General features: G+C 36.5%; 1 pseudogene; it reads right to left on the reverse strand.

Moving 5' to 3' along the window:
* Window positions 1-290: 290 nt before the first annotated feature.
* LOC122126508 lies at window positions 291-391 on the reverse strand (annotated as a pseudogene).
* Window positions 392-22216: the final 21825 nt, after the last annotated feature.

Here is a 22216-nt window from a genome sequence, read left to right on the forward strand (position 1 = left end):
TATGTTCATTAATAAATGTGTCCTTTCAGATTGCATTCCACATAGAAGAAGTTTAAGATTCCTTTTTTTCCTGGGTCCTAATATTATTTTATTTCTTTGGGATAAAATGACAATGTTATCTAATTTCAAGTTTTGTAAAGGTTATGCTATGTAAGGCCTTTCTAAGGTGAAGATTTAATACAACGATGTCAAGCTAACCTTTAATTCTATGAATTACATATATTGTTACACTTGTATTTTTGTAATCAACTTTTTAATAACTGTTTTTCATTTCTTGCATCAGAAGAATGAAAAATAAGTAATACTTCACAAATTTTCCTATCATCCTTGTGCAAGTGCCATGTTAATCTCTGTATTGTAATTTGGGTAGACCTGCTGCTGAAGAATGTAGAATCCTCTAAATTTAAGTAATTAATGTAATGATGCAATCTTATACAGGCATATATCCATGGATGCCTATTTGTAAGAATGAACCCTTATTGTTCCTAAAAATGCTATTGATCTTATTTCTCTAAAATTCTGTGTATAGTGGAAAAAAACTGATATCGTTTGGTCGATTGCTCACATTTACAATTTTTTTGTCAATGACTATTTTGTTGTTCTCATTTTAAATTTGATCATACTTTGAAGCCTTTACAGCTAAGTCCAAAGGTGAGTGCTTTTCAAGTATTTATTTATCAACTGAGTTAGCTTTGTGGACCTAATGGATTCAAAGTAAGCCTTGCTTAAGAGCTACTTCTAAACTTCCGCAGCTTAAAATTTCCCAAATGAGGTCTTGCTGGGACAAATGTCTACCTGAACCTTTACCCTTCTTCCATGTAGGAACAGACCAACTACAATACCTTACCCTGATATCATAGATTGTATTACTGAAACAAAGCTAATCTTAGTTACAAGGGATCATAGAGAGATGAACCGTTTAGACAGAATTGTTCAGAATGGAAGGTATTTTATCAAAATAGAATTGTTTATTATACTTATCATTTCAAAAGTAGCTAAAGCCAAGAAGGTGAAAAAATTGTTCATATGCATGATTACCTACTGTCCTGGCCTGTCTGTCATCCAAATAGGCAGGAACTTACACTACTGATGTTCTATCACCAAATATTTCCATAGCTCCTGGAGCAGTCCATATGTTTCTCCTGGATATTAGGCCTTAAATTGGTAATGTTTTGGTCACAGTGTTTCCTCTTGCCTCTAGGCTGTAAATCTACAAATGGTAAAGCTTTAAGTCTAACTCTACCAAAAACTGAGGTAGAGATAATGGAATAGTACTTTAAAACAGAGTTGCCTTTGATTCCCTAACCACAACACAACAATGCAAAACAGTTTTTACATTATATATACTTATGTATTTTATATTTATATGTGCTGATTTTAAATTTCACACAGTGAATCTTACTAGAATTGATAATTTGACAAATATATTGACATTTATTCCCATAAATGGATTGGAATATAAATAATTAGGTTTAGAATATATATTAGAATATAAAAAGTATCAATGCAATATCTTCGCTATAAACTTGTGATACCTTCTAAGTGTTCATGGTCTTCTGAATTCACATGGTAAAATAACAGTATTTTTTTCTGCTAATCTATAAGGGATTTTACTCTGATGCTCTGTTAATTGTTTTAACTCGCTGGTCCCAAAGTGTTTTAATCCATATTTCTGAAGCATTTATTACTGATTATACCCAAATTTTGCTGATACGATGTGTAAAAGCTATTATTCTTCTGCAGGACCCACGGTCCTAGGATACCAGGTCCCAGTTATCTGCACAATCAAATAACAAGGGCAAGACTTCTCACATAGGCCCATGAAACATGCCAGCAGAAAATAATTGAAGACTCATCTCGATTTCTCATTTCCTATAACATTTCAGGGCCCCAATTCCTTTCAAGAATTAGCAGTAATCAATTGTGAAATGCAAGGCAACTTAAGATGAAAGATGAGATCACAAAATCTGAGAGAAAGTACTGTAATTCAAACTTTCAATTTACAGATGACCAGCCCATATGAGTGAACAAAATAACAAATAAACAAGATTATTTTTAATACCCCTCTCCTAATGATTAATGAAAGATTTCAGTGCAGCCAAAAAATAGTTTGTGGAATGATAGATCCATAATTGGTCTACGAAGGCTAGGAAAACTTGATCTAGAAGTCAAATATAATTTAGAAAAATATTAACTAAGAAGATCTTTAGTGCTTCAAAACACTAATACTTCAGTAAATGTAGATTCTGTAGTATTAAAATGTTGTCATTCTCAAACCAATGATAACCTACATTTAATCTCCTGAAAGTATATTCATTTTCAAATAAACTATTTAAAATCACATTTGCTAAAATAACACTTGACAAGTAGATGATAGTGACATTACAAGGTTTTCAAGTGTAGGGAACAAGTTACAATAGAGTTGATTTACGTACCCAGCACTAATACCAAACAAGTTAAACCATTCATTAAAGTGTAGAAATAGTACCCCCCACCATTTGTGTTGTTCAGTAGGTGCCTTCCAGAAATGTGTTATATAGATCAGCCTCCCATATTTCAACTCAAATATTAGCTAATAAAGTAAATTTCATCACATAAGAAGGTACATTTTAAAAAGTCACTAATAGTTGCCTTATCATGTATTGTTTTATGTTTTCCCTATCTGTCTTACATAGTAAGAAATACGACTTTAAGTCTTGAATATGGGTACTGGTGAGAGATGTGACAAACATAAAATCTGTCTTCTATTTCTATCATATTCCTCTAAGTAGTAAACTTTAGTTTTCTTCTTTCTACAAAACTTATAGGTAGTAGAAAAAATTATCCTACGTAAAATAAAATAATCACACACCATTGTACAAAGCCATTTATAAAAACTGGTAGTTAGGAATAAATTCCAAGCCATTTTTAAACTTTCTTGTTGACTAAAGATTAATCTTCCAAATGAACGAGAATAAAATCATGTCTAAGTGCTTCACATCTCCAGTCTTGCAAATTGTTATTGCAGATGAATGAATTGTGGAAATATAAGCTGACACATGTTCAAGTATATGTGGGATTGAAACAAAGGTGGAAGCTACAATGCTTGATAAGAAATGTACTCATTATCTTGCCCATGTAATTGTAACCCCTCTGTACAGTATTTTCACAATAAAAAAATTAAAAAAAGAAACTCATGGAATGTATATAAACCTTTCAAAGTATTAACAGACAGTTTAACAGAATGACTATCAGGAAATTGAAACCAGAGAGGAACAATAGTAAAAAATAGAATGAATGAAAAATGGAACAAGGGGCAAGTACAGCTAGAATACTCAATGTACATATGTAATAAAGAAAGTGGAAAATCTGAACTAAATCTTGGAGAAAGAGTTGGTTGAGACTGATAGAAGGAGTGACTCTGATCAAGGAGCATTAGACAATTAGATGGACATATTAATTGTAACACACTTGCACAATCTTTTGAAATTCAGTTAAAAAAACACAACAAACAAAAACACTCAAAAATCACAACCAAACAGCAATCTCTACAGAGTATGAATATGACCTTTCAAAATTTTAAGCAGTTAATGAAAGGCAGTCTTTGGAAAAGCAAACAAAGCTGTTCAAAGAGGGCAGTTTGGGGTAGGGGAGAATTTTGAACAGATTTAAATAGATTGTCTAAGGTTATAAATCACCTATATCTACTGCAAATATTTTCTTCTGCGAGTGCTCTTTATCTCAACTGGATACTCCAGTCCTGAGGCACACTTGATAGCTTGTGAAGACAGAATGGAAGAAATAAGATCAAGAACCTATTACTCCACTGGAGAGAAAATAGTCCTCTATGTTTTCTCTCAATCTCTTCACTCCTCCACTTTCATACTTTAAATAACGTCAAGTGATTTTGAAGTATATCTTTCCTTCTTTGTTCTCACAAAGGAATTGTTCAAAATAATTCATTAAATATTATTTGCCATTATTTTCCATCATGCTGTTTACTTGTCCAAGCGAGTCCATTAAACTTCCCCTTTTCATTTGGTTGCCACGGAAACCCAACAACAATGTTAATGAGTACCAATGCTAATGCAAAACTTTGTCTCCAAAAACCAGTCCAAGAACCTATAATCACAAATATTTAGCTATAATTTTTTCTTTTTTCTTTTACCTTGAAATCTTCTTGTGTCTATAGTGCCCACAAAAATAAGTACTCTACCAATTTTTGGTTCAATCACTTCTAACCTCAAAGATATTTTGCTAACATGATGCTTAGAGGAAACCTAAGAATACTCCACTTTTATCTTCTCTCTTAAGATTCTCCTTAGATACCGTATCAGGACCAGTGAAGTTATTCTTTGCAAAATTATTTCAATAGATATTTTTTCTCTTGGTCTTGTATTTGCTCAAGAAGATGTATGGAGAAGAATAGAGTTAAATCACCGATTCCTTGGATGACATTGTCTGTTATAAAGGACAATACTTCTATGTCCTACTTCTATGTCCTACTCTTAGCTCTTGCCTTATTTCCAACTAATTACAGCTTCTTGGCTTCAAGTCTAGTGAAGCGGAAGGACTATAAGGCGTCCTCCACTGCTACATCTTCATGGTTTCTCTTTGAAAACTCTTTTATTTGGAGGTGGAATTTATTTTTATGTCTTCATTCAATTTGTTCTGCATTATACTGAGCCAAATAGGCTCTGTAAAATCACTTTAGGTAACAAAAACATTAAGACAATCTATATCAAAAAGTTTTGGCCCCCTCCACTGGTGAAACCAATATGCTTAGCTAGGGCTTCTAATAACGTGTTTTCTTACCTTTTCAGTTTGCTCAATTCTTTTCTGATCCCCAAACTTTTTGGCTTATGTAATAAAAGAAGTCTTCACTATCTCATGTTAATAAGGATATTATATTTTTGAGCTAAGTAGAAATGTGAAGTCATTGGTATGAAGTATCCAACTAGATATTTTTCTGTGTTTCAGTGCTTCTCGTGCAAAGATATTGTGGAAAGTATTAAAACAGAAAAGTGTAAATTCAATACGTTCTTTCATTGTGAAGGGCACATTCTCCCTAAATATTTTGACCCAAATTATTTTTTAAGAGAATTACTGTTTAGTAATTAAAGGTCAATTCATAAATTTTGATGTCTTATCTTTTAAAAAAAAACTTTGAATTGTTTCACACAATAAGAGTATATTTCCTGGGTAAGGATAATTCTCATGGGAACCTACAGGATTTACAGCAAGTTTTGTGAGGTTTATTTGTTTACTGTGAAAATGAGCCATCTTTCCCACATTGCTCACTCTCAGCTAAGTCGCCATGGATTTCTTTGCATGAAAGCCTATTTTCCCAGTCAATTTTAAATTTTCTTAATAGGCTAAGTTAAAAAGTTTGAACAAATAAATTTTACCTGTCATAATTTTAAAACTCTTTTGAAATTCCTTTATCAGAATCGCGAATTTACCCATCCTAATTCCACCTTTACCATCAAAAACAGTTAACATGTTGTTTTCATGATATAGTATCCATGAAACTATTATTTTCCAGTGGCTTTGTTATGCATATATATGAACATATAAGCTGATGCTGAGCAAAATGAACTCCAAGATATGGAAAGAGATATTTATTTGCAGTTGTTGTTTTTATTGTACTATGTGGTTTCTATTTTCCTTGGGTTTTTCCCCTATGGTTTATCTCCGACTGTGCTTGATTTTGGTACCCTGTGTATTGTGTATACATTTACCTTAATTAGGGAAGGGAAGAGGAACAACAAAATGGCGAGACAAAGGACAAAGGGGAAACCAATGCAATAGCAATACTCACAAGACAATATGTTGGAAACGTACATTACAACTTGTGAGAGGTTTTGGGGTGAAGGAAAATTGTGAGAAAAATGAGAGAGGGGACAACAAGTTTGAAAAGTTATGTATTCACTGCCTTACACTTGCTAAACCACTACACATCACTTTCACATTAAAATTAAATTTAAAAAATCAGCTGCATGAAATAAAATTTCACTGTATTGCTATAGTAAATATTATTCTGTATGTAGTAACGTTAAAAAATCAGTACTATTTGGCATCTAATTTGAATTAATTACCCCTTCTTTTTCAGAGGGCCATCTACTTGAATGTTATCCAACTAGACACTTTTTCACAATATACTTGCCAATATTTTCAAAAAAGAATAAATTAGTACATTCTTATACTAAAACCGAAAACTGTTTAATTCTATAGAAACCTATAACTTTTAAATTCCTATGACTAGTAATTACTCACTTTCATATTCTGAACATTTCATACCTGAGAGATTCAAAAAATAGTACCTGTTTGCATTTTATGTAATTCTGCAATAGATGCATTTTCCAATGGGTGTTAGAGAATGCGAAGTGAACAGAAAAATAGCCATACTCTAGTTAGGATAAAACTATAAAGCATCGGTTATAATTAATTCTTCAAGAGTAAGCAATAGTTTATCAGATTAAGCTATTATTGCTATGACCATCAATCCCAAAATTTACGCCATGAAGTCATCCTAGACAAACAGTTTCCAACTTGTAGGGTGCACCTCAAAATTCCCTTAATTCACATCACAAATAACTTATCTCTATTGGGAAAAAATACTACACCTCTGCTCTTGTGATGCCCTCCATGTTCTGGAAAGAACACCACAATAAACTGGGTTGCATCATTTTTCCTCCACTGGTATTCTTGCAAAAATTATTTATATTTATACTTTTTTAACTATCATAGATATTCAGGATGCTAAGATCGGAAGATTACAGTTCAAAGCACACCCGGGTAGGAAGGTTCCCTAGATTCTTATCTCCAATAAATTTCCCAGCAAAAGCCAGACACAAGTGGTACTGAGGTTGAAGTGGTAGGGCACAAGCCTTGAGCTTAACAGGCTCAGAGACAGTGTCCAGGTCCAGAGTTCAAGCCCTATGACAAAGCAATAAAACAAAAACTAAAATAAAAACAAGCCCCAAACCTAGCATTTTCCTCATAGTATACAGAAGCACATAATTAAGGAAATTGCTTCCTGTGTTACATACAGGTAGAAGAAAGAAGATGTCACACAATTATTCTCTTCATACCATGTTATATTAAAGCCTCAAAAAATTGATTTTTCTAAATTTATAAATTAATGTAATCTATTTGTTGGCATCTCGGTCTATATTATTCACATTATCATTTTATATATGAAGTGTTGGTATTATCTATTAACTGAGTTCTAATTATAGCTCTATTGAAACAATATGCTAGGCAAATAGAATGCAAGAAACATTTGTAAATTTGTCAATTAAACCCTCTACTAAAGAGAATTTTGTAGTATCCTGTAGAATATGATATTACAAACAAAACCAAAATATTTATTTGAAATCTAAATAATTTAGCAAGATCTATAAAGACCTACATTAGATGAACATTGCTATTCCTCCAGGCTTAAGCTTTTGTAATCCTTCATCCTATCATTGGAATCTAACAGAATGATAATTACTTACTATTTCAAATTTTGGATGGGAATCATGAACCATTTTGCATCTAGGAATGTTCTGTAATGAAGAGAGCATTTAAAACAAAACTGAGGAGTATATACCAGTTGCATTTCAATAGAAAAATTGGCTTCTCAAAACATAATGAAGAAATTAACCCAAACTTCCAAATGTATATTCCTTTCTTGTTTAGTTTGTTTTATTAAGACAACATTATACTACCTGGTCCAGGGAAGGTATCAGTAGTAATTCCAGTCTCTAATCTCCTGTCAGTCTGAGTGCTATTGCCCCACCATAGTTTCTTGGTTTATTTATTTATTTGTTTGTTTGTTTATTCATTTTTTTGGGTCCATTAATGGGGCCGGACTCTGGGCCTGGGTGCTGTCCCTCAGCTCTTCAGCTCAAGGCTAGCGCTCTACCACTTGAGCTACAGAGCCAATTCCGGCTTTTTTCTTTTTGCTTATGTGGTGCTGAGGAATTGAACCCAGGGCTTCATGCATGCAAGGCAAGTGCTCTACCACTGAGCCACCTTCCCTGCTCCTTCTTGGTTTATTTAATCTAGATACAGGCTAGCAATTCTGAACTTCTCCAGTGATATTATCCACTAGACTTCTCAGACTGTTCATGTACTATTTTCATAGGTGTTCTAACAATTGACACAGGGTATGAACATTTTCAAATGCACCTGCGAGGTCTCTGATTCATTCCTCCATGGATCCAATCCATTTAATATTGATTACTTGACTCTCTTACTATCTCTGGGCCCTACATATGTAATATTCTCAAACTCTTTTGAAGAAAGTTCACTTTAGGACTTTCTAACATTAAAAATTATCACTTGATTCTAGTCCTACTCAGGACATATTTTCTATTGTTTTCTAACTTTTCTCCATATTCTGAGAGTTGCTTCATTTTTGGATATGTGTGTGCACATATAAGTGCCTCTGTGTGTATGTGTATGTTTATATGTATGTATGCAAAAGCCTCAAACTCTTATTCATCATTCTTGCTCATGACTGTTATTCCATCACCTGAACCATTCTTCCAATCCAGGTTTGGGCTGGTTAATTATAGATAGTGTCTCAAAAACTGTTCTGCCCTGGCTGGATGCAAACTGAAATTCCCAGACTCCTTTACATTCTTAGGTTTCATTTATCCAGTAGAATTAACTTTTAAACTACAAACATTTTTGTGAGTATAAAGTCTAAGCTGTAGCCCAGATTTTTAACTCAAGAATTCATATAAAGATAGATGAACATACACATTACATATGCTGAGTGCACACTGTTAGAAATGTGATCCTAAGCTGGTGAGAACTGAGGATTGGGTTCAAAGCCAACCTGGAGACTCTTTTCTCCAATTTACTGCAAGAAAACTGGAAGCGGCACTGTGGCTCAAGTGGTAGAGAATTAGCCTTGAGCGGAATAGCAGAGGGACAGTGCCCAGGCCCAGAGTTCAAGTGCCAGGACCACCACCAAATATATATATATATATGTAAAGGAAAGAAAAAAATGTGATCTTATCCACCAGTTCATGGCTAGTATAATCACTGCTCTCTCAAGATGGAATTTTTTTTCCAATTAAGTCCATGCTCTTATATCTGACTTGCATTGGAAACAGAATTATTGTTCCATTCTACTTTCTACAAAGTTGTATCATTAACAAGCGTGATTTAGAAAGGGAGTGTCCTCATACTTCATGTTCCACGTAGGAGTAATACTTTTTCTATAGCACTCTCATAAATCTACATATTGGACTTGGCTTTATTGTTTCAACGTGGTCCTATTTGTAGAGTCTTCAATAGTGTTTTGAACCCTTATACTTAAACAGAATTTCTCTTTCTCTTATTATTGCTATAGTTAACCTGAGTTGACAAATTCATGTACAGTTGGAAAATAATGCGCAGCACATACACTCACAAAAAAAATGGTCTGAGAAACTTCTTCCACTTTAAAATTAGCCTTAATTTACAGAGAATTTACAAAGTTTGAACTCTATATACTCATGCATAATGTATTTATAAGAATTAAAAATTTCATATTTTCTCTTTACTAAGTTGTCTCTGAAACATGTGTTACCTCAGGTCCAAAGGTGTCCTTGTGATATTTCAGTGAAGCCAGAAAACATTCATTATACTTCAAGCAGCACCATAGATTGTTCCTTGAAGTAACTGTTACTGGATGTGGAAACTGATCCCAGGAGAGGAATTGAACATAGCAGATTGACAAAGTTCAAGTTAACTTGTGCTTTCCTTTTTACTGTAAAAGAAGAGAATCCGAAGGCTTGAAGGAAACTCTGTCCCTGACTTTTTCTAGTGTGCTTTTACCCATATATAATTTTTCTGTAAACTTCTAGTTGAGAGTATGACAAAAAGATATAATGTGCCATTAGATGGCCAGCATAGAACAAAAGGAAATAACGTTGTTTTAAATATGTTCTACTGCAGGGGCTGGGAAGGTGGCTCTGAGGTAGAGCACTTGCCTTGCATTCCTGAGGCCCTGGGTTCGATTCCTCAGCACCACATAAGCAAAAATAAAACAGAAGTGGTGCTGGGGCTCAAGTTGTAGAGTGCTAGCCTTGAGTTGAAAAGCTGAGGTAAAGTGCCCAGGCCCAGAGTTCAGGCCCACGACTGGATCCAGAAAAAGAATTCTACTGCAAAGAAACAAAGACATGGATGTTTTAAAGTGTTTTATGGTTGTATATTTCACCCCTGAGATTATTCTTTTGTTGCAGGAGTCAGCTATCAATTCCTTATTTTGGTCCTGAGTTCTCCAGAGCAATAAGGATTCCAAAAAAGCATCCAGTGTGTATAATCAGCAAAATGAGCTACTTCTCAGACCAGTACTCCTTTAAGGAGGGTCCCAATGAAATATCTGCTTTTTGTTTGCTTTTTTGTTTAGCTTGTGTTGGTTCTGGGGCTTGAACCCAGAGACTGTTCCCTGTCCCTGAACAGTTTTCTTTCCTGCTCACCTACCCCCAAAGCTAGTACTCTACTGCTTGAACCAAAACTCCACTTCTGTTTTTTTTGCTGTGTAATTATAGATAAGAGTTTGACAGACTCTCCTGCCTGGATTGGCTTTAAACTAAGATAGTAAGAAAGCCAAGTACAGACTGTATAAACTGTATAGACTTCTCTTTTCAAACCAGAAATATTACATGAAGTTTATTGTAAAGCTAATATTTGATAATTTTTTCTTTCTTTTTTATTGTGAGCATACCGTACAGAGAAGTTACAATTACATGGGCAAGATAAGGAGTACATTTCTTATCAATCATTGTTGCCTCCTCTTTGTTTCCCCTTCCCATCCCTTCCCATATAGCCCCCTTCTACACACCCGATCTCCACCCCACCGAAGTTATAAAGTTTGTTTTCGACATAACAACCTGTACATCTCATTGTTGCAATGGGTCCACGGGTATCCCTAGTTAAACGCTTTGTTTTTAGAGAATATGTCCAGCAAAGAATCCATAACATAACTCAGCAAAAGTAGGTACACTGAATCATTTTTGAATTTTGTTTTTTGCTTGGGAAGATTATTGATCTTGTCGTTCCTTTTGGAGAAACTTAAAGTCATATTTCAACTTTTTTGTTGGTTGTGGGGCTTGAACTCTGATCCTGGGTGCTTAGCTACAGCACCACCTCTGGGTTTCTGATGGTTAATTGAAGGTTAGGGTCTCATGGATTTTCCTGACCAGTCTGGCTTTGAACCACAATCCTCTGGTCTCAACCGCCTGAGTAGCTAGTATTACAGGTGTAATCCACCAGCACCTGGCTCATATTTGCATTTATGTGCACAGAATGACACTGTGTAGACAAAGAATGGAAATTTTAACCAAATGATGATATTGCAGCATTTCAGAAAAATTGAAGTAGCAATAAATATGTCCTCCTTTTCCATTTTGTTACATTAATGACTGATGAGGTATGAGACCCTTACATTAGCATCCTCTGCCATCTGTATAGGTATATTTAGTATCAGGAAATGTTTATAGAGAAATATAGAAAGAATGAGATTTTTAGAAAGCAAAGGAGATAAGGTATGAAAGAATAACATAGAAGGAGATACATTTATCAAACAGAGATTAAGAGCTAGCCTAAGAGATTTAGAATGCTAAAGGCAATGAGGAAAAGCCTAGGTGACAACTAGTTCTACAGTAACCAAAAATGGTTCTCTAGAACAGTTTCTGGTATACCTTAATTACTATAATTTATTCCCTCTATCTGGAGTTATTATCTGTCACAACTATTAATTAGCCTCTGCCTTTTTGGTGCCATTACTGACCAAAAAGATTTCAAAATCACACTTAGCCTACCCTTCTCTTTGTGATTAGCAGTGACAACACAAATCCTGGAATCGCTGAATTTCCAGAATTAAACTTCACCTGACATCTAAGCACATTCCTGGCATTAATTGCTGTGAGTTAATGAACAAAACTTTTTCAACAAAGTATCCTCATATAAGTAACATACATGAATTAGGGACTGTTGTCAGGTGTCAGTATGGAAGGAGCAATTATATATTCCAAGTATGGGATCTTTAGTTTGCATTTACTAACTAAATGTTTTTTTTTTTTGTTGTTGTTGTTCTTTTTGCCAGTCGAGGGACTTAAACTCAGGGGTTGGGAATTTTCCTGAGCTTTTTCTTTCTTGCTCAATGCTAGCTCTCTACCACTTGAGGCACAGCACCACTTCCAGTGTTTTGTTCTTTTAAATGTGTTACTAAGTAATTGAACCCAGGATTTCATGGATGCTAGGCAATCACCTTACCATGAAGCCACATTCCCAGAGCCCTAAATAACTTTCTTAAGATGGCATTACATTTTCATTCCATGACTATGTATCATAATTTTGGCCAAGTGCTAGAAAATGATGTAGATAACAATACAATACAATAAGGCTAGTAAGGCTGGATGGACAATGAATAACTGTCATGGTCTAGCAAGGGAACAGAGGGGCTTATCTCATGGAGCTTTTTCAACAAGCTGAGCAAGACAGCTCCTGACCCACAACCCACCTCCAGAATGAGAGGGCCACCTTGGGTTCCAGCCACATGGGGATGCTTTGCAACCTCCTCCAGCACCCATTCAACCAATTTTTGTGAAAGAGACAGAGAAAAAGTCAGAATTACAATTAAGTCTGGTGCCAGTGGCTCAGAATTCTAATCCTAATTACATAGGATGCTGAGATATGAGGATGATGGTTCATAAGCAGCCCAGGAAGGAATGTCTGTGAGACTCTTATCTCCAAATAACCACCAGAAAATCAGAAGTAGTGCTGTGGGTTCAAGTGGTAGAGCACTAGCCTTTTGCTGAGGCTCCCGGGAACAGCAACCATGCCTAGAGTTCTATCTCCACGACTGACAAGAAGTGGACTTCCTACCACAAGAAGTGGACTGAATAGCACCCATTGTCCTAGGTAGCATGGGAGCAAAGTCAAGCAGAGCTTCCTGTGAAGTTGAAGTCATAAGTAGGTCACCTGGATCCTCTGTGCCTTGGTTTTGCCAGCTGCAAAACTAAACACAGTGAAGGATCCTCTTCCTCATGGGGATAGGGTAATGATTAAAGAGAGCCATGTTTTGTTTCATAATCCCACATCTGTTGCACAATTCATAACAGGCCCCACCTGAGCGCTTTCTGGCTATCTTCCTGTCATTTGCTCACAGTATTGCCGAGAACCTTATCTGAAGTTTGCTCCCTCTGTGCCTAGCCATGCTCCAGAGATCCCTCTGTATAAATCCCTTGTTTCCTCACAACGGTACTGTGAGGAGAATGAGGTCTGATGGTTGCGACCCTACCCAGAGCTTCACCTGTAGTGATGAATCGTCTGCTGTGATTTTGCTGCCTGCTCAAACTGACTTAAGAAACCATTCAAGCCACAGGAAAATCAAACACCACATGCAGACCAGAGACTCCAACAAGAGACAGGTTAAGGACACAAGGGAGATACAGGATCTTCCCATCCCCCCCCCAAAAAAAATAAATCAAAGAACTCTTTTTTTTGTACCTTTTATAAAAATTTTTTTCTAAATTTTTTTTTAACTTTTAACTTTAATTTATTTTTTGTTTGCTATTAACTTTTTTTCTTCCTCTCATAATTTTTATTTTAGGGTTATATGTTTGTGTACTTTTTTTTTCCTCTTTTTTTCTTAAAAATTTTTTTTTGTTTAGCTCCACTGACCATTTGTCCTTTTTTTCTTTCCTTCTCAATCTTTTCACTTTTTCTTCTTTTTCATTCTTCTTTGCGTGACTTAATTGCTGTTCTGCTTATCCTCAGATATGTCAATAGTCGATTATTAGACCTTAACCACATTGTGTACACACTTAATCCAGAAATTTATTACTCAATTTAAAACTTCTTAGACTTAAATTCCTTAATAGCAGTACTACATTTTTATACCTATATAATATTTTAAGCATTTTTATTTTTAAGTTTTTCACATCTCTTTTCTATCCCTCCCCTTCTCTTATTCTATCCACGTTCTTCTCTGAATATTATGATTTCATTATTGCATACATTTTTTGCCGGTTTTGGGGCTTGAACTCTGGACATGAGTGCTGTCACTCAGCTCTTCAGCTCAAGGGGAGCACTTTACCACTTGAGCTATAGCGCCACTTCCTCATCTTTGCATAATTCTTAAGTGTTGCTCTTAAATTTTAATTTTTGTTTTTCTATTTTTTCTTGTCTTTTTTCTTCCTCTTAATTCTTATTTTCTCTCTCTCTACTATCGTTCTATCCAAACTATTTCCCGCTTTGAGATTAGAATTTAGTTAAGTTAACTCTCCCACTGCCTTTCCACATCCCTATATGCCTATTTTTACTCATATCTCTCCCTAAATTTAATAATTTGTGTTTGCCAAATTCTTCTTTGCAGTTCGTAGCACATTAATACATAGTTGTTTGATGTTGAATAGGTATATCTGTTGAACTAGATTGTATCTGCAGAATTTTGACTTTGCAACTACAGACTTTGGTTGATGCTTGCCTTAAAATAGTGTGCTAGCACAAAACTGGCATTACTTTCATCCAAATGGGCAGAACAACCTGGAAAAACACAAGAAAAATGGCAAGTCCGGGTATCTCAACTCACACTCATAATAATCAGGGGTTAGAAAAGATAATCAATAATCCAGAGGAGAGTTGCCAAAAAGCTCTGCAAACACTACTGGTAAATATGGTAAATGAAAAGATTGAAAACCTGCAAAGGATTCTGAATGAGTGTGATAGGGAGAGAGATGAGGCAAAACAAAGGTTAATACAAGAATATCATGAGCGTGAGGAAGCTACTCAAAGATTGATACAGTAATTGCATGAGCAGCTTGAGAACATTCAAAGAGAAATAAAGGAATGTCTTGAGCAGGCCAAGATCAGTCAAAGAGAACTACAGGAACTGTGTGAATGTGAAGAAGCTAATCAAAGGGTGATACAGGAGTTGAGAGAGTGGGAAGAGAATGCAGAAAGATCACTAAAGGAATTCATGGAATCCATAAACAGAGAACTGAAAGAAGTCAGAGAGACCACAAAGGGAATCCTGAATGGAACCCACCAGAAGGAATGGGAATAACCAATCAACTAGTTGATTTGAGAATAAACACTGAAAACCAAATTTAAGAAGTAAAGAAGTTCACACAAGATCTAAAACAATGCTCCAACAAAGAATTTGAAGCCATCAAAGCTGACCAACTAGAAGAAAAAGAAATTAAATTCAAAGTAGAAAGTCTGGATAGTAGGTTAGACCATGGAGAAGATCGAATTTCGGGATACAAGACAGCCTAGATATTACAGAGAAAGACCATACAACCATCCAAGACATCCAAGAAATATGATAGATCTTTTCAACACTTGGAAGACACCATCAGAAAGCCTAATATGAGGATAATGGGTATAGAGGAGAATCTAGAGACAGAAGTTAATTGTCTGGGAAATTTGTGTAACAGGATCCTAGCAGAGAACTTCCCAAACATGCAAAAAGATAGGTCTATATAGATACAAGAAGCTTATGAAACCCCAAATAGACCAGACCAAAACAGGACATCCCACTGTCACATTATAATCTGCACAGGATCAATTCAGACCAAGGAATGGAGCCTTAAAGAAGTCAAGGAGAAAAGAACAATCACCTATAAACAGAAACCAATTATAATCATGCCAGATTTCTCAGTAGAGCCTATTATAGCAAGAAGATCCTGGAATGGTGTTTGCCATGCGCTAAAGACTAACAACTATTAACCAAGAATACTGTACCCAGCTAAACTCTCCTTCATACCTGGAGGTCAAATAAAAACTGTCCATAGCAAAGAAAATTTGAAACAATATATCTCCACCAAACCAGCCCTGCAAAACATTCTTAAAGACGTCCTACACATAGAAAACCAACAAGACCACAATAAAGGCCAAGAAATCGCATCCAAACTGAGAATCCAAGAACCATAGGAAGAACCCAGTTGACTCAGCCACCAAGAAGGTGGATAAAATGGCAGGTACTCCCAAATACCTCTCAGTCCTATCTCTCAACATTAACGAACTTAACTCTCCAATTAAGCGGCGTAGACTATCTAGTTGGATTAATATCAAGATCCTTTTATCTGCTACCATCAGGAGTCACTTCTTGCCCATAAAAACAAACACATTTTGAATATGAAAGGCTGCAACAGAATCTACCAAGCAAACGGCCCCCATAAACAGGCGGGAGTTGCAATCCTAATATCAGATAAAAGAGTCTTCAAATTAAAATTCGTGAGAAGAGATAAAGAAGGTCGCTACATACTAATTAAGGGATCTCTCCTGCAGGAGGATATTACAATTCTAAATACCTATTCGGCAAACAACAGAGCACCTAAATTTATCCAAGAAACACTACTTTCCCTCAAATCCCACAGAGATCCAAAGACATTAATTGTGGGGAATTTAACACACCACTTTCCCCAACAGATAGATCAACTGGGCAAAAACTCAACAGAGAAACCAAAGATCTAAACAACTGCATAGATCAACTAGATTGCAAAGACATCTACCGAATATTTCACACAGCAGCATCAGAATACACATTTTTCTCAGCAGCACATGGAACATCTTCCAAAATAGACCACATTTTAGGACACAAAGCAAACTTGTCCAGATTCAGAAACACTGAAGTTATACCTTGCATTCTCTCAGATCACAAGGGAATAAAATTTAAACAACACCAAAAGCCACCAGAGAAAACCCTGTAACACATGGAGGCTGAACAACACACTGCTGAATCACGAGTGGGTCATGGAAGAGATTAGAAAGGAAACTCATGAACACACAAATTACCAGCTCCTCTGGGACACAGCAAAGGAATTACTAAGGGGCAAGTTTGTAGCTCTGAAATTCCTACGTCAAGAAATGGGAGAGATCTGAAACCAACCATTTAATGAGACATCTGAGCCTCCTTGAAAAAGAGCAGCAAGATAATCCCCAATCCAGTAGACCGTAAGAAATAATTAAAATTAAATCAGAATTAAATGAATTAGAATAAAAAAATAGAATCAAAAAAACAAAGATTTCTTACTTCGAAAAAATTAACAAAATTGAGACTCTTAGCAAATCTTATCAGAAAAAGAAGAGAACAAACCCAAATAAATAAACTCAGAGATGAGAATGGAAACATCACCACAGAAACAACCAAGATCTTGAACATTATAAGGAAATATTTCTCAAAACTTTATGCTAATAAGTTTGAGAACTTGGCAGAAATGGACCTTTTCCTAGCAAATATTCACATGCCAAAACTAAACCAGGACGAGTTAAACCAGCTTAACAGGCCCATATCAAGCATTGAAATAGAAAGAGCAATAACAGACCTCCCATCTAAGAAAAGCCCAGGACCAGATGGCTTTAGAGCAGAATTCTAAAAGGCCTTCAAAACACAGCTAATACCAATACTCCTCCAACTCCTCAATGAAGTTGAAAGAGAAATTTCACTACTGAACTCATTCTATGAAGCCATAATAACCCTCATCCACAAACCAGGCAAAGACTCATCACAGAAAGATATCTATAGACCCATTTCTTTGATGAACATTGATGCAAAACTTCTCAACAAAATTTTGACCAATGGACTTCAACAATTCATCCAAAAAATCCTACACCACGATCAAACAAGATTCATTTCAGGGATGCAAACTGGGTCAATATAGGCAAATCAATTAGTATAATTCATCACAACAACAGGAGCAAGGATCAGAACCACATGGTTATCTCAATAGATTCAGAAAAAGCAATTGACAAGATTCAACGCCCCTTTATGATGAAGGTTTTGGAAATATTAGGAATCCATGGAACATTCCTCAATACAATAATGGTGGTATATGACAAACCTACAGCCAGCATTATACTTAATGGTGAAAAACTAAAGCCATTTCCTCTTAAGTCAGAAACAAGACAAGGATGTCCACTCTCTCCACTTCTCTTCCATCTAATATTAGAATGTCTAGCTACAGGATAAGACAAGATGCAAACCTAAAAGGAATCGAAATAGGGAAAGAAGAATAAAATTCTCCCTCTTTGCAGATGTCATGATCTTGAATTTAAAGAATCCTGTAGTCTCCACTCACAAATCACTCAAGATGATTCAAAACTTTGGCAAAGTAGCAGTGTATAAAATTAACCGTCAAAAAGCAGTGGCTTTTCTGTATACCAACAATGAGAAAAGTGTGGCTGAAATTAGGAAAGCATCTCCATTCTTAATAGCCCCACAAAAAATAAAATACCTAGGGATTAACTTAACCAAAGAAGTGAAGGACCTCTATGATGAAAAGATTAAAAACCTGAAAAAGGAAATCAGAAGAGATCTTAGAAAGTGGCAAAAACTCCCATGCTCCTGGATTGAAAGATCAAGATCATGAAAATGGCAATACTTGCATAGGCTATCTACAATTTCAATGCGATCACTACATATACTCCAACCTCATTTTTCAAGGAAATAGAAGAGGCAATCCAATAATTCATAGGGAACAATAAAAGACCCCGAATAGCAAAAATGATCCTCAACAGAAAGAACAGTCTTGGAGGAATATCAATACCAAATTTCAAACTCTACTACAAAGCAACAGTAATCAAAACAGCTTGGTACAGGCACAAGAACAGACCTCAGGACCAATGGAATAGAATTGAAAATCCAGAAATGAACCTACAGACCAATAGCCATCTAATATTCTATAAGGGAGCTAACAAAATAGAATGGAAGAAAGACAGCTTCTTCAGTAAATGGTGCTGGCAAAGTTGGTTATCTACTATAGCTAGATCCTTATATATCACCCTCTACCAGAATCAACAACAAATGGATCAAAGACCTTGAAGTCAAAGCAGACACGCTGAAAACACAGGATGGAATAGGAGAAACCCTAGTTCTCTTTGGCACAGGATGAAATTTTCTTAATAGAGACCCAGAAACACAACAAACGGTTGGACAAATGGGATTGCATGAAATTGCAGAGCTTCTGCATGGCAAAGGACATAGCTAGCAAGATCAATAGAAAGCCCACGGATTGGGAGAAAATCTTCACTAGCCATACAACAGACAAGGGTCTCATATCTAAAATATACCTGGAACTCAAAAAATTAAATGTCCCAACAACAAATCTTCAAAGAAACAACCACCCAATTAATAAGTGGGCTAAAGCCTTAAAGAGAAACTTCTCTGAAGAGGAAAGAACGATGGCCAATAGACACATGAAGAAATGCTCAACCTCTCTAGCCATAAAAGAAATGCAAATCAAAAAAAAAAATTGAGATACACCAACTCACCCCAATTAGAATGGCTATAAAGGAGAACTCAGATAACAGATACTGGAGGAGATGTGGACAGAAGGGAATCTTACTGAATTGTTGGTGGGAGTGTAAATACGTTCAACCACTTTTGAAAGCAGTATGGATGTTCCTCAAAAGACTCCACATAGAGTTCCCTATGACCCAGCAATCCCACTTTTTGGCATTTACCCAAATGTTCACAAACAATACCACACTAAAGCTACCAGCACAACTATGTTTATTGCAGCCTTTTTTACCATAGCTAAGATATGGAACCAACCCGTACACAATATACATAATATACACAACCCATACACAATATACACAATGGAATTCTATGCCTCCATAAGAAAGAATGACATTGCTCCATTTGTCAGAAAATGGAAAGACTTGGAAAAAATTATATTAAGTGAAGTAAGCCAGGTCCAAAGAATCATAAGTCCCATGGTTTCCCTTATTTGCAATAACTAGTATATGTCTAAGTCAAACAGAAAGTCAGATAAGTTGATGTTAGGGAAATGAACCCTAAGACATGTATTCAATTTTTTTTCTTTCATACGATTGTTTCTAGTACATTTATAAGATTATTTCTTTGTTGCTTTTTATATCCCTCCCCCACGGTATAATCCCTGCTTTCACTGTATTTGATGTTGTTATAATTTATGGAGGTGAAAGGAAAAAACAAATTGTTTAAATAGGGAGTACAGGTGGACCCATTGCAACAAAGAGATGTAGAAGTCATATGTAGAAAATGAAATTTACAACTTTGATAGGGGGAAGGGGGGAAGGGGAGAGTCCAGTGGGGGGGAGGATGGGATGGGATGGGGAAACAAAGGAGGAAGCTATAGTGCTTGATAAGTAAAGTACTCATTATCTTGCCCATGTAATTTTAACCCCTCTGTACAGTAATTTTACAATTAAAAAAAAAGAAAGAATCGGCTGCTGTGGACTAAAAGTTTGGGATAATCCATCTAAATCGATAACTGTGCATGTTGTTACATGTCTACCATCCCAACTACAGAGTACCAGGTCTGTTGGAGCATATCTGTCACAAATAGGACCTCTATCCAGCCCAGCCAGAGCATATATTGAGGCTCTGTTTCAGAAATGCCCAAGACAGAAAGGTGGCTCTTCATAGCCAGGGACAGGACACAAATAGGGGGTCATGGTGCCCCCAGAGTGGTGTCTGACCCAGGGTAGGGGTGGTTTTGTGGCAGCCACTCACATGTGCTGCTGGGAGAAGTTGCTTGAGGCTGCTCCAGGTGGGGCGAGCAGTGATGGCAGTGGCATTGCAGACACATGGCCGCAGAGCAGAGAACCAGGTCCAGGGACCAGGTTGGGGCTTTACGCGGCCTGGCAGGGTGCCATTGCCTGATGTTTGAAATTCCGAACCTTGGGAAGGTGGGGAGGGGGCTGGGGCGTGGGCAGGCATCTCAATTTCCTTCCATATTCCAGTAGCCTTGAGTCTCTTGCTCACCACTTAGCCATCTCTACCTTCCTCAACTGCTGGTAGTGGTGTAAACTAACAGAGGGAATCCCAGTGCTACCAGGCAGCATGGAATGTGGGCGTGGCCACCATTCTTGTATCTCATTGGTCAGAAAGAACCATGAAAGAATGGGGGTGTGGCCAGAATCCTGTGATGCAAGCAGCATGGGCTGAGTCAAGAAGATAGCAGCTCCTCTAGCCCTTTTCCCAGGGAACAATGTCCAATTCAGTTGGAGACAAGAGGGTGACCTGCGTTAGCCAGATGGCTGCACAGATTGTTGTGTGTGTCTGCTTGTTCCCAGTCCCAGACCTTGAACTGAGTATATGGGCACAGTCTGTGAGCTGCTTTTGCTCAAAGCTAGACTTCTACACTGGAGCCACAGGGATTCTGACTTTGTTGGCCCTGAAGTTGGACTTTCTTGCGTAGGGTGACTTCAACCATGGTCCTCCCATCACAGCCTTGTAAGTATAAAGGAAGACTGTTGAGAGCCACTGGTTCCTGCCTAATCATTGGTCTTACTGATGTTCTTGGACAGACTGGTGAGTTCCCTATCCTCGGGTTTAAGTGGTGGGAGCTGTAGCCCACAGTTAGAATCCTGGTCCTGCCACCTCCAAATGGAAGGAGATGCTAAGAAACTTATTCCTGTCCTTATGCTTACCAATGGAATATGATGTATGTCATGATTGAAAGAGCAGTTCTTGAATGATTCTAGGATAAAATTATAAACAATTATGATCAATGTTAGTTAATACTTTATGAAGCATTTAAACAATCACATTCATAAAATGGAGGCATAATGAAATACCTAAGAATTACTATACTATTATATAATATAAAGGTGCCATTTTTATGCCAGGACTGGGATTGGAACCTATGGTCTTGGTAACTCTGTTGCACTGTGTGGGAATGGGAAGCTGGCCTCCTTGAAGTCAAGAAATTCAAGTCTGTTCCTTAGGCCTGAAATAGATCCCCACCACTAGAAAATATCCTATTCATGTACAATTTACATATATTATTTATATTTATATACATATGTTGACTCCATATTGCATTCAGTGCAGTTATTATATTTTTTTGTTTTATTCATGTATTGACCATTTTTTGACTATTATGGCACATAAAACATTGATTACATAAGATAGAGGTCTGGATATGTATTCCACTTCATACCTAACACCCAGGACTCACAAAAAGGAAAACCTGTGTTACCATCAACTTCTTACTCTACAATTCTTTTTAGCTGAGTGCTGGCATCTGAACTCATGGCCTACAAGCATACAAGGCCCAATTCATGAATGGGTGAATGTCAGCACGCCATCCTGGGGTAAATTGATCTGACAGTCTCTTCCCTGGACCTGAGATCAAGCCCCAGGTGTTAGCAAAATAAGAACAGGTTGGCATGCAGATGGCAGTACGCTAATAAATATGTATTTTTATAGAGTGTTAGAGATGTCTATACATTATTCAGTTATATAGACTACATT

This window comes from Dipodomys spectabilis, unplaced genomic scaffold (assembly GCF_019054845.1).
Source record: "Dipodomys spectabilis isolate Male_0828 unplaced genomic scaffold, ASM1905484v1 ptg000281l, whole genome shotgun sequence".
In the NCBI taxonomy this organism is placed as follows: domain Eukaryota; kingdom Metazoa; phylum Chordata; class Mammalia; order Rodentia; family Heteromyidae; genus Dipodomys; species Dipodomys spectabilis.